We start from the raw sequence: 14855 nt of genomic DNA, 5'->3' as shown, positions 1-14855 counted from the left end.
ACGCCGGTGCCTCGCCTTCGATTGCTCAACGCCTTCTTGCTACTGCTACTCATCCACCCGTCACACAGACCAATCCACCCCCCATTGTCTCCCACTCCGAACCACCCTCCACCCTAGGTGCGGCCATGATGGCTACCTTTCTGTTTGACCCTGCTCCATTTCTCCCACCAGACCACGTCGGAGTGGAAGTTGCGGGCAGGCCGATGAGAGTTTGCATTATGACAGCAGCTCCGCCTCCGACTCATGAAGACTGCGCGATCGTCTCGACTGTCCCCATGCCAGGTCTACTAGTGGATTTCAATACAATCTGAGAGGTACTTTCCGACTTCTTTATAGACAGACAACTGGGGTTTTCTGAAATCATTCAATCTCCATTTGGCCAAGCCTATGTCAAGATGCATAGTGTTTTTCATCGGGATGAACTTGTAGCTAGCACTCCACACCAGTTTACTGATGTGCATGTCATAGTTGAGAAGCATAGCAAAGGTCTGAATTGGAGGAGATTAGATCTTAACAGAGAAGCCTGGATCTTACTGTGTGGTTATCCGTTTGATAGAAGAAATATTCAGGAAATCAACAATGTTGTTAGTAAATTTGGCAAGTTTGTTATGTGGGATCGAGTTAGGAGCACCAGAGCTAATCATATGGTTAAGGTTAAGGTGGGAGAACTAAGGGATATCCCATCTAGCATTGTATTTGGGGATGCAGACCATACTGATTCACTTACAGTCCGAGTGGTCATTCTTTAGCATCAGGTAAATGGAGCAGAACCACCTGACGAAGATCCCATTAATCCCAATGGCCACCCTGACCCGGCACCACAACAAGCCAATTTCCACCCAAATCAACACAATCATTTCTTGGGACCTCTTCTACAGCATGAAGAGCCTGCTCAACACAATCAACATTAGGCTAATTTAGTTAATCTGCAACTGGCACTAAACAATGACATGGATGTAGAACTAGAGGACATGGAGGATGAAACAAATGAAGATCTTCCAGGTTGGGTGCATTTGGCAATGCCTCAGAACAATCTCATTGACCAGGAGATTCAATAGGGTGAATTTATGCAGTTAGATGATCTCATGGCACCTATGGAGGAGGGAGAAATTCCTGCTGCCAATGGAGATGATAATAGCAACATTACTATTTCTTTGGGTTATCCTGACAGTGCTAACTTTGTTTCCTCTGCTATTGGTCCCTTGGTGCCAATGGAGGGGGATATTGTAGATTTGAATGAGATTATTGGGCCCATGTTTTATGGCCCGACCCAGGAAGTCCATGCACCACTTGCTCAACAAATGATTGAGCCTGCACAGCCGACTATGGAGGAAGGCCTAGTAAATGCTTTTCCTCACAACAACCAGCATATTGTGGATCACAACATGGGACTTCTTCCACCACAGATTATTCATCATTATCAAGAAATCTCTGTTGATCCTATGCAGCTTGAATCACATGCCAATCCTCCTTTCAATCCAACACCCCCCTTATGATTCCCAATGCAGTTACTCAGGCTGACTTGATCACATACAGTTCTCCTGCACAAAGAACATTGAGTATTCAGCAAGAGGCAGCACCAGTTGACATTGAACAGCTGGCTGGGAATTCTTCTGTTGCTGCCAAAGGGGAGCAAGAATCTGACATGTCTGCCCACCAGATTTTCCTCATCCAGCTTACCTCAATGATCCTCACACCATTCAAGTTGCAGATCAACATTCAGAGCAGCAAGGGACACAGCTTCAGAAACATACACTTCTGACAGAGGAAGAGTAGTACTTGGGCATTGAGGGTGCCAGTATTTTGAGGGAGCACTTTGCCCCAAATCCGAATAGCAAAGAGGTGATTCTTGTTCCCGTTGACTGGGCCAACTTCCTTTCTGTGGTGTTACTCACACCTGATAAATTTGCAGGGTAAAATGATTCATTTATTCACAAGTCTGGGAAATTATCACTCAGGGCTCTACATGTCCTCATTCTTTGCCTGTTGCTATTACACAACCATGCCCTACCGAGAATGCTCTTGTTTCTCTCACTCAGCAGGTGCATGAAAAGGGAGATTATGTTGCCAGTTCTCCACTTCCTGCTGCATCCTCAGTCTCAGCCACTGCATCATCTACTTCTGCTCGACAGAAGAACAAAAAGAGGAAAGAAAAGGCTCCACTGGTTGAGACTGATGTAAGGAGAAGTTGTAGACTCATGCAATTAGAAAAGGGGATTAAGAAAAGTACATGTACGAACAGAAGGTGCATCACTTGTCACCCTTTACCACCTCTTATTCCTGCAGAAGTAGTAGAAAATCTTAATACTACCTTTTGCAAGGTCAGTGAGAAGGACACCACGGAGGAGAAGCTGCAGTCCAAACTCAAGAAGAGCAAGAACTCCACTTCAGCTAAGGACCTTAACAAGATGTCTGAGATTGCCAAGGATAGCTCCATAGCTACCTAGAGAGAGATGTATCAGACAGTTTCCTCATGTTTTAGCCCCAAAGTTAAGAATCTTCAGTATTTTGGATGTAAGTGTTGTAAGTTATGTGATGTATTGGACTGCTGGGTTTATGTTCTCTGCTTGCATTATGGTACTGAAATCTCCTGAATGGAGCATAACCATCTCATATCCTCACTCTCCTATGGGATGCCTCAAAGGAACATCAGCTTACCCTATTCATTAGATATGTCAAAAGAATGGTCCATTTTAAACTAGAACATGGTATTAATGATCCCAAGAAATGGTCAGTAATTCATAATAAGATTGAAGAATCTCAATGCACCATCCTGTGTTTACAAGAAACTAAAAGGGAACATTTCGACAGTGAATACATAAGAAATTTCTGCCCAAAAATATTAAAAAAAATTCGAGTTGCTCCCTTCTATGGGAGCTGCCGGTGGTTTACTTGTTGCTTGGAATGAACAGGTCCTCAAGGGACAACTTTTTCACAGTAATGAATTTGCACTTACTATGCAATTCACATCTGCTCATACTGGGGAGAGATGGGCCCTATCCTACATTTATGGGCCTTGTCAGTTACAAGAGAGATCAAATTGTTTGGAATGGTTCAGAGACTTTCAAGTAACAAACTGCCCTAATTGGCTGGTGATAGGTGATTTTAATTACATCAGATATCCACAGGACAGAAACAGAGATGGGGGCAGTATTTTAGCATGCTTGCCTTTAATGAAGCTTTTAATAATCAAGCTCTGATTGAAATCCCACTTAAGGGTAGGAAGTTTACTTGGAGTAATATGCAAGATGCTCCCCTACTTGAGAAACTGGACTGGTGCTTCACCTCTGAAGAATGGACACTTTGTCAGGGATGCTGATTCCACCAACACCTATGGGGACAGGGCCCCTTTCGGTTCGGCGGGGGGCGGAGGTCGCACAAAGAGCGGATCGAGGCGGTACACGCGAGCGGTTTTTACCCAGCTTCGGGCCGCACGGATGCGTAAAACCCTACTGCTGCTTGTTTGCGTGTATTGAATTCTTGCTCAGGAGCGACGTACGCTGCCAGACTGAACATGAGATTGTTCCTGGTGTTGAATGAGCCGAACTGGCCGAACTAGCTGAACCCCTTCTACGTTGCGCCTGGGCCTCCTTTTATACTCTCAAGGGGTCACCGACAGGGGGCAACGTAGACAAGAAAGGTAAAAATGGAAAAGGGTGCGGTAGGTGCAGCTACCGCTACTGTGGATATAGTGCACCCTACCTAACTCTGACGGCAGGGGACAAGGGCATTAAATGCCTGTCTGAGTTGCTTAAACAGTGCAAAAAGTGACTGTTAGGAGCGCCACCGTTTTCCACGATGGCCTTCTCTCCATCTCCGCTTGCCACCTCGCACCCCTAGCTGCACAGCCTCCTGCCACGTGTGCTTGGGAGAGTCCTAGAGCGACACGTTAGCAGGTGTGCTGGTGCGCAGGCACGAAGTGGGGGTTCCCCGCGGCAAGCTCCTTGCCACGGTCGTCGTCTTGTCGTGTTTGGGAGCTTGTCGCTCACCGGGCCTTGCCGGGACGCAGGACGCGTCACGGCAAGCTTCCTTGGTATGCCTTGAGTGGCCTTCCCGGCAAGCTCCTCTTGCCGGGGTCTTGTCTCTTCCCGGCAAGCTCCTCTTGCCGGGGCCTGGGTTGGCCTTCCCGGCAAGCTCCTCTTGCCGGGGTCTTGTCTCTTCCCGGCAAGCTCCTCTTGCCGGGGCCTGGGTTGGCCTTCTCGGCAAGCTCCTCTTGCCGGGGCCTTGGTTTGAGTACTTTCTTCTTGAATGGTCTTCAAGGGAGCCACGGAGGGTCTTGGCGGTCACCCGGCAAGCCTTTCCGCGGGATGCTGGGACTTCCCGTGCACAAGTTCGGGGTACTAGGGTACCCCTACTCTAGTACACCGACACACTTACCTATCCAACAACTTTTGCTCATCCTCTGGCCAGAACTACTTCTTATTATATCCCCATCTTGATCAAAATTGGCACAACTATTCCTAAAAAAATCTCCAGGTTTGAAAATCATTGACTGCTTCATCATGATTTCAAGGATCGTTTCTCAAGGATCTGGACACAAGAAGTACCAGAAAAGTATAGTGCAAAAAGGATTGTAGTTAACCTCAAGAGATTAAGGAAATGGATCAAAACTTGGGCTAGAGACAAATCAGATCTCAAGAAGATCATTGAGAACTCAAATTTCATGATCTCATGCTATGATTCCATTGAGGAATTCTGACCCCTAAGTCTTATTGAAGCTAATGGGAGGGCTATTATCAAATCACATCTTGCTGCTATCCTAGAACATCAGAGACTTTATTGGAAATAGAGAGCTACCATTAGGAAAATTAAAGTGGGTGAGGCCAACACTAAATACTTTTAGGCAAAAGCAACAATAAAATTCAGGCATAACAGTATTGCTATGTTAAAAGATGAGGATGGAAATGAGCATCATGATCACAATGCCAAAGCAGCCATTCTGTTTAGAGCTTTCAACGAAAGATTGGGTACTTCAACAACTGCACATAATCCACTTCTTCTGCACCACCTTTTGCAGCAAAATGAAGATCTTAATGGCCTTGAAATCCCTTTGACAAAAGAGGAGATTGACAAAGTGATCAAGGAGATGCCCAATGATAAGTCACCAGGTCCTGATGGTTTTAATGCAGCTTTTATCAAGCACTATTGGGAGATTATTGATGAGGATTTCTATAAGCTCATTGAGAATTTTATAGTGGTACTGTCAACCTTCAGAGCATCAACTATTTATTTATCACCCTGATTCCCAAATCAGATGCTGCGTGCACACCAACTGCATTTAGACCCATTTCCCTCTTGAAACTGCACATTGAAGATCATCACCAAGCTACTAGCTAACAGGTTACAACAAATTATTCTCAAGATGACCCACAAAAATCAGTATGGTTTCTCAAATAAGAGATGCATTCAAGATTGCCTTGCTTGGGGTTATGAATACATCCACAAATGCCATCACTCAAAGAAGGAAATAGTACTTCTGAAATTGGATTTTGAAAAGGCTTTTGACATGCTCAATCATGAAACTCTCATTGATCCCCTGAAAGCCAAAGGGTTTTGAGATTAAGTGGATTAAGATGATCTATGGCACTTGATAATCATCAGTTCTCCTCAATGGTATTCCCGGTAAACAATTCCTCTGCAAAAAGGGGTCAGACAAGGAGATCATCTCTCCCCTTTAATCTTTGTATAGGCTGCTAATTTATTGTAAACCATGATGAATGAAGCTATGCAGAACTCTCTGATCAGCTCTCCTCTTTAGCATAATTCTTGCCCTGACTATCCCATCGTACAATATGTTGATGACACCATTTTGGTGGTTAATGTTGAGGCTCAACAACTCACACACATAATGATATCCTACATCATTTTGCTACATATACTGGGATCAAGTCGAATTACTCCAAATGAAGAATGATATACATAAACACTCCTGAGGATAAGATGCTGCAGCTTTCTGAACTCATGGGATGTAAAATTGGCACCTTACCCCACACCTATCTTGGGCTTCCACTCAGCATCACCAAACCCAAAGTAATTGAGTATGTGTCGATGTCAAGGAAGATTGAAACTAGATTGCTAAGCTGCTCCACTCTGCTTTCTACTAGTGATAAAATTACTCTACTCAAGCCAGTCTTCACAAGCATGCCCACATTCTTCATGTGCACCCTCTCCCTTCCCAAAACAGTGATTAAGCAAATCAACATTTACCGCAAAAATGTTTCTGGAGGAAATATGGCACATTGGAATCAGGGACCCCTCTTATCTCATGGAACAAGGTGTGTAGGCCAAAAGAATATGGAGGATTAGGTGTTCTTAACATTGCCACACATAATCAAGCACTCTTGATGAAATTTCTTCACAAGTTCCTCAACAAAGCAAATATTCCATGGGTGCAGATGATATGGGAGACTTACTATCAATCCTCATTGCCAGGAGATAGAGAAGTTGGATCCTTCTCATGGAAAGAGATCTGCAAATTACTGCCAAATTATAAGAAGCATGCCATTTGTAAGGCAGGGGTGGGTGATACTGCACTATTTGGTCTGATAATTGGTTGGGAATGCCTCTCTCTCTCTCTCTCACTTACCCTAAGCTCTTCTCATTTGCTATGGAAGACAGTATTACCTTGTCCCAGGTGATGGAACATCAAGACATCAGCCCACTCTTTCACAGACCTCTGTCCCTACAGGCATACCAACAATTCAATGCTTTGACTCAAGAGCTGAACACCAGAGGGACAATCACTGTCCAAGATTACTGACATTATACCTGGAACTGCAATCACTATTCTTCCATGAAGATGTATGAAGCCCTTAAACAAACAGAGATACACCATAAAATTTTCAAGCATATATGGAGCTCCTCATGCAGACTCAGGGACAATCACTGTCCAAGATAACTTGCATTATACCTGGAACTGCAATCACTATTCTTCTGGATGCTTTATCAGGACAGACTTAACACAAGGAATGTGCTTCATCACAAAAACATGTACGTGCCAGACTACAATTGTGCTCTATGCTCTCACCATACTGAAGAGACATCCTTGCATCATTTTTGGGACTGTCCATTTGCCATGGCATGTTGGGATCTTATTCCTCTAGATAAGCAGAGAGGAGGTTCAAGTCATGATGAAATCTCACTCACCATGAACACCCTACCATCAGAGATTGCCTTTGACATTATCATCATGGGCTGCTAGGGATTATGGTCAGTCAAGAATGATAAAATCTTCAGATATGCACCACCTCATCTCAATACATGGAAGTTCTACCTCAAAGAGGGTTTATGGGCATCAGAACTAAGAGCTAAAGCAAAGAAGATAGACAAGATCAGGACTTGGGTTACTCACATGTTAGGACTAGAATAATTATGTTATTTATGTTTCCTAGAAAGGGCATTGGTTGATCTGTACATGTGACTTTGTATTTTCGTTTTAATATATAAAATATAATATATCGTAGAACAATTGTTCTACGGTTTCGGATCAAAAAAAAAGTGTGCACAGATCACGTATGTATGTGACGTGCACCGCTGCCCGTATCTTCTCGAACAACGACCACACCTACCTACTATGACATTTTCATAGCCATTCTGATTAAATTTCCATGCATTACCATCATTTACATTGCATGACTCGAAATGAGTTTCCATTGTCATATGCGTTGTAAGATCATTTTATAGCAAGCATGACATGTATATGGCATGGCTGTTTATGCATCATTTTTCGTATATATGTTGCACTAGATCATTAGACATCTTGATAGACTGTGTGAGGCACCATATAGAGTTTGCTTTTATGTTCATAGAAAGGGCTATGTCATCACTTTGAAAAGTGGAGAAAAGTGTACTGATCATTAAGGTGTTGCTTCTACCAAAATAAAAAGAAAAATAGCGAATAAAAGATGCACCATAGAGGTGTAGAGAGAGAGAGAGAGAGAGAGAGAGAGAGGTGTCAAGGGACAGAAAATGTGTCAAGGGACAGCGAGCAAAAAAACGTGTGTGTGTGTGAGGGGGAGAAGGAGCAACACCATTTTCCTTTTAGAATGCACAGTGTTCTTCAAAGTAGCACCATGCATAGCTAGTGGTTCAAAGCAGCACCATGTAGTGAAAGAAAATTTATAAATGCTTCATAGTAGCACCGTTTGTTGGAAGTAAAATAAGGGATTATTTGGTTACGTGCAACCATTTTGGCCTCCTCGCATCTATGACCCAGTTGAGCCAGGCTGGGCTATTACAACCTCCAAACAATGTTCTACAGTTCATTTCGTTGCCCATAAAACTCCATGCTGCATTAGAGCAGAAACAGTAGCATAATGTACGGTTGCAGGTCAGCTCTCCCCAGATATAACATGTGACTGTTTGGTTATGTGTGGATCGATGGTTCAATATCACCTCGTGTTCATGTGGTGTATTTATCACATACCACTGCACTTAAACAAATTTGTCTATGAGCGTCGAAATAAAAAACTTAAAACATGATGGTTGTTTGGAACAATGAGATGAAATTAGTGTTCAAAGGAAATTTCAAAGGGTTAACCGTGTGCAAAGAATTTACACACGAACATGTTTGTACAGTCCACTAGGGAGGTATAGATATACTCATATGTGATTGTGGAGAAACTTACAACACAAAAGTCGTGTGAAACAACACGAATCTACTCGCCAAAGGAAATTTCAAACGGTCAACCATGTATGACGAATTTGACAACAATTGTGTAAAAAAGCTCTAATAAGAAATACGAAATTGAAGATTTACATGCATGATATTAGCAACCGATCACATGAATGGAACCACAATGTTGATGTGCATCTTTTTCATGTATAGCTTATCTCGAATCGAAACACCGTTCTGTAGATTAGAAGGGATTATGTGAAGAAGATTAAGGATGGGATTTAAATGTGAATACATGCAAACGTACTAACAGTGCACCAGATTCCCATTGTTAGAGACACTCATGCGATCGCTCAGGCCTAGCTGAGAGGGAATGGTCGATTCGAGCGTTCCTCCTCAGCCTAGCCCAACACCAACTTAAGGTCCATGCGGGCCAGAATTTCGGTGTAGTCCAGGCAAACAAACATACCATTTTTGCATCCCCGGGGCTTGGTTGGGGGAATGTGGGCAACCAAACATTCCCTAAGTGCTTCAAAGTAGCAAAACTTCATCCATTTATTCGTTGAACATTTCATGAGTTTCAATTGTTTTTATATACTTGTGAGGACCTCACATTATCTTGGCTTATTATTCCGATGATGAGGCTCCTCAAATGAGGTCTAGGTCTTCATGAGTAAGCAAGTTGGATGCACCCCTGTATTTCATAGGAGACTATCATACGTACATAGCTTTATGTGCATCCTAGTTGCATAATAATCCCTACTCGTTGCATTTATACCAATTATAAGGTCTTCCTCTTGGCCTAATGATCAGTTGCACTGATGTAAGACTTTCTTTATTGACTTCTTTGAGCCCGAACATTATGTTCTCATGCTAATGATTAGAGCATGAGAACTAGACTTGCACTCATATTGTAGTCTAAGTTGTTTTGTTGAAATACCATAGAAAAGCAACAAGTGTTTGTATTTGGTCTTATATCAAGGGTTTGCCCAGAAGTATTTGTCATGTTAAACATTATTTCTTGTGAAGGTCATTGACATGTTCTCAATAATTATTGACATTATTTCTATGGTTTTCATATTTTTTGTAACTAGTTGTGTCACACTACTCAGTTCCGCCACTAAGAATTTTCATTGCTTAATTTTTCAACTCCTTCATTATTGCCTTCATCAAATTTGACATTATAGCCCATTTTAGTCTAGTTGAATAGGGTTGTTAGAGCATTTCTTCATGGTCAGTGAGGGAGTCCTGGATTAGGGGGTCCTCGGACAGCCATACTATGTACTGTGGCCGGATTGTTGGACTATGAAGACACAAGATAGAAGACTTCATCCCGTGTCCGGGTGGGATTCTCCTTTGCGTGGAAGGCAAGCTTGGTGATGCGGATATGTAGATTACTTTCTCTGTAACTGACTTTGTGTAACCCTAGCCCCCTCCGATGTCTATATAAGCTGGAGGGTTTAGTCCGTAGGACAACGATCATAATCTCATAGGCTAGACTTCTAGGGTTTAGCCATTACAATCTCGTGGTAGATCAACTCTTGTAGTACTCATATTCATCAAGATCAATCAAGCAGGAACTAGGGTATTACCTCCATAGAGAGGGCCCGAACCTGGGTAAACATTGTGTCCCCCGCCTCCTGTTACCATTAGCCTTAGATGCACAATTCGGGACCCCCTACCCGAGATCTGCCGGTTTTGACACCGACATTGATGCTTTCATTGAGAGTTCCGCTATGACGTCAAAGATAGGCCTGATTGCTCGCCTTGTTATCAAGGATAACATCACCTCCAGAGGAGCCCTGGCCTAAGGCCAAACCCTCCCGCTAGGCGGCTTTACCATGGTCGCCCGCTCGGCCGTCGGGCCGACGATGACTTCTCGTGTCATCAAAAATCGCCTCCACGTCAGCTCATAATACACTGAGCAAATGGATCTGATGGAGTTGTTGTCTTTAAACGAACTCCTAGATAGCATCACCGCCTTGGGAGTCACTACGGACTACGATCGGATTGGACTTAAACCCGATTAGAGAGAAATTGGATCTCCACCGATCACCCATCAGATAGCGGTAGTGGAGGAGCAATGCGACGACTCTTCCCCTATGTTGAGAACGAACTATGTTCAGATCTTCGAGCTCACAGAGCCGGATACTCACCTGCGGGAAGTCATGCCCCATATTCCGAACTTAGAATTGGACAGTGGGCTTGAAAGATTGGTTGATTTCTCGGAGCCCGAACTGCTAAGCTCGAAAGTTTCTCAAGCCCCGGATCCCATACGGGGTCAGGGTTCAGACTTAAATCCACCCACCCACCCATATATAAGCGATCTTACCCACATCAGACAGGAGTCCCGGGAAACGGCCCATCACTTTTGGGCATGATTCCTCCTTGTTAAGGAAAAATCAAAGACTGCCGCAATGAAGACGCAATCTCATTATTTTGCAAAAATTGCACGGACTAGGGAATCCTCAATGCAATCAATCGTCGTCACGTATCACACTTTGCTGACTTGGCAACCATAGTACAGAAGTACTGCACAATGGAAAGCGCCTGGCAAACTAAGGCAGCCTCTTGGGAGCCACCGGCTTCCACTAAACCCCTCGTCCGGACAAAAAGGGTGCACCCTCGTCGGTTGACCAATCCAATAACCAAAAAATCAAAGCCCATTATGGGGCACGGAACCGTCCTAGAGGGATGGCTCGATAGGCCATGCAAGATACAAACAACACCGGATAACATACCAACCCACAGCCTTAGAGCATGTTGGATACTCTGGCAGGTGGCCAAGAGCGGCGAGGATCTCCTCATCGAAAATACCATAGAGCAACATCCCAGTGTTCAAGAACAATCGCGCAGTGCTGACAGTCTTCGAGACTTTCACCTCAAACAATAGGCGCAAAAGGGTACTCCGCGGCCTCACCGAAGTCTGCCAAGTTGTAGCAATAAACCCCTGGAACGACATGGTCATAACTTTCAATGCCAGTGATGAACCAAAATTCAGAACAGTCCGGGCGCCTGCCACACTGGTCCTCAGCCCAATTGTGGATGGTTTTCGGCTTACCAAAGTTCTCATGGATGGCGGCAGCAGACTAAACCTCATTTAGAAGGAAACTGTCAACAAAATGGAAATAGACATGAGCCGCATTGAGCAAAGCAGCACGACCTTTTGAAGAATTATTCCTAGTCGGGAGGCACGGTGTGTGGGAAAAATCACACTCGATGTGGTATTCGGCACGCCGGAGAACTATTGGTCGGAAGAGATAACCTTTCAAGTGGCCCCTTTTAACAGTGGATATCACACCCTTTTAGGGCGAGATGCATTTGCAAGCTTCCAAGCTATACCCCATTACGGGTACATGAAGCTCAAGATGCCCACGCCCAATGGAATCATCACTCTCGCCAGCAATCCGGACATAGTACTCCGCGCCAAAAAAAACCCGCTGCCCTAGCCCTTGAGGCATTGTATGAAGCCCTCGCGGCCGAAGAATTAACTGCATTGCACTCCACGGTGGATAGGGACGATGTGATACCCGACAAGCGAACCAAATCCACCTCCTTTAAACCAGCAGACGAAATAGTCAAATTCCAGGTCCACCCAACAGACTCCATGAAGACAACATCCACCCGGCCACAGCTGGACCCCACGGTCGACACCGCACTGCAGGCGTTCCTACGTGAAAACTGGGACATATTTGCCTAGCATCCTTCTGATATGCCAGGAATCCCACGCAGGCTGGACGAACATAGTCTAAACATATTGAAGGGATATAAGCCGGTCAAGCAAACATTATCGCGCTTTTCCGAACCCGAACGACAAGCCATGGGAGAGGAGCTAGCCAAGTTATTCGAGGACGGATTCATTAGAGAAATAAACCACCCGGACTGGCTAGCAAACCTGGTGATGGTACCAAAGAAGGATAAGTCCCGGCGCCTATGCGTCGATTTCAAAGACCTCAACAAGGCTTGCCCTAAGGATCCTTTTCCCCTCCCCCGCATTGATCAGATCATCGACGCCACCATAGGACACGACTCATTGTGCTTCCTCGACGCATACTCTGGATACCATCAAATCAAGATGAAGGAGTCTGATCAAGCCGCAACGGCATTTATCACTCCATACGGGCCTTTCTGCTTCAACACTATGCCTTTCGGGCTCAAAAAAGCTGGTGCCACTTATCAACGCATGATTCAAACATGCCTGGAAAAACAAATTGGCAAGACAGTTGAAGCATACGTGGATGATGTAGTCATCAAAACTATGCACGTCCAATCCTTAATAGATGATCTGCGTCTCACATTTCACAACCTCCGAACATATTACATCGAGCTCAATCCGGAAAAGTGTGTTTTCGGTGTTCCCGCTGGAAAACTTCTGGGCTTCATCGTTTCCAATAGAGGAATTGAAGCAAACCCAGCCAAAATCTGAGCTTTGTCACAGTTGGCTACCCCAACAGACCTTAAGCAGGTCCAAAAATTACCCGGATGTGTGGTTGCTTTAAGCCGATTTATCTCCAGATTAGGAGAAAAGGCATTGCCGCTGTATCGCCTTCTCCGACGCACCGAACACTTTGAGTGGACGGACGCGGAAATGGCCGGATTGGAAGAAATAAAGGCTCTCGTAGCAAGCAACCCAATCCTAGCCATGCCAAATGTCGGCAAACCCATGTTATTGACCATATCAGACACACACCAAGTCGTGAGCGCGGTGCTCGTCGTCGAATGAGAAGTGGACAGACACAAATTCCCGCTCCAGAAGCCGGTATACTACGTATCAACCGTCCTCACACCATGCAAATCTCGGTACCCTCATTACCAAAAAATAGCATATGCAATTTTTATGGCACCCAAGAAGCTACGACACTACTTTCAAGAGTGCTCAATTACGGTGGCCTCCGAAGTACCACTCAATGACATAATAAACAGCTGCGATGCTATGGGCCGGATTGCCAAGTGGGCCATTGAGCTCCTTCCATTCGACGTATCATACAAACCTTGCAGGGACATTAAATCTCAACTATTGGCTGACTTCGTCGCCGAATGTACAGAAGCCAAACTCCCTAAAGAGTACGACACATACTCCAACTGGACCATGCACTTCGACGGCTCCGAAATGCTGGCAGGCCTAGGGGCAGGCGTTGTTCTAACATCCCCCACCGGAGATACCGTTCAGTACGTCCTACAAATATTGTTCACGGACTCTAACAATGCAGCCGAATACGAAGCCTTATTGCATGGTCTCCGGATGGCCATCTCCATGGGCATACAACGCCTAGAAGTGCACGGGGATTCAAACTTCGCAATATCTCAAATGAATGGAGATTTCGATGCCAACGATCCGAAGATGGCGGCTTATCGTAACGTCGTTCTCAAAATGTTGGCTCGGTTTGAGGGGCTCGAATTTCACCACATGGCTCGAGAAAGTAATCAAGCGGCGGATTTCCTTGCTCGCATCGGTGCCAAGCGCGACCCCGTCCGACCTAACATCTTTCTGGAAAGGCTTTTTAAAGCCATCAGTGGTGTGGCAAGGGGAGGGCGGCACTACAAATCCAGACCCGAATACAACCCCAGAATCTGAACACACCAACGTCATCGGGTGCTCAGCCACCAAAATTACACCGTCGGCCCATCTCATTATGGAGGTCATCGCCCCATGGATCAAACCCTTCTTGGCCTACCTTAATAGGAGAGAGCTTCCTGAGGACCAGAATGAGGCACACTGCATTGTGCGGCGCTCTAAAGCCTACACTGTTCACGAGGCAGAACCTTATAAGAAAAGCGCTACTGGAGTACTACAAAGATGTATCTCCGAGGAGGAAGGGCGGCAGCTCTTGGCTGAAATTCATGCTGGTCTCGGCGATCACCACGCCGCGGCTCGGGCCCTCATAAGCAAGGCCTTCCGTACAGGTTTCTATTGGCCAACGTCCTGAGCAGACGCACAGGACCTCATCCAACATTGCGTCGGATGCCAGCTTTTTGCCAATCAAAGCCATATGCCACCCACCGCTCTACAAACCATCCCCATCACATGGCCTTTTGCGGCCTGGGGGCTTGATATGGTCGGACCCCTTAAAGGAGGAATCCACAAGAAAAAGTACCTGTTGGTCATGGTGGATAAATTCACTAAGTGGATAGAGGCCAAACCAGACAAAACGGCCGAAGCCGGGCCAGTGATAGATTTTATATGCAGCGTTGTGCACCGTTATGGTGTTCCACACAACATTATCATTGACAACCGCTCCAA

The sequence above is a fragment of the Triticum dicoccoides genome, chromosome 4B (genome assembly GCF_002162155.2).
Source record: "Triticum dicoccoides isolate Atlit2015 ecotype Zavitan chromosome 4B, WEW_v2.0, whole genome shotgun sequence".
Classification (NCBI taxonomy): domain Eukaryota; kingdom Viridiplantae; phylum Streptophyta; class Magnoliopsida; order Poales; family Poaceae; genus Triticum; species Triticum dicoccoides.
The sequence above is the reverse complement of the archived record's forward strand: the minus strand, read 5'-3'. Positions refer to the sequence as shown.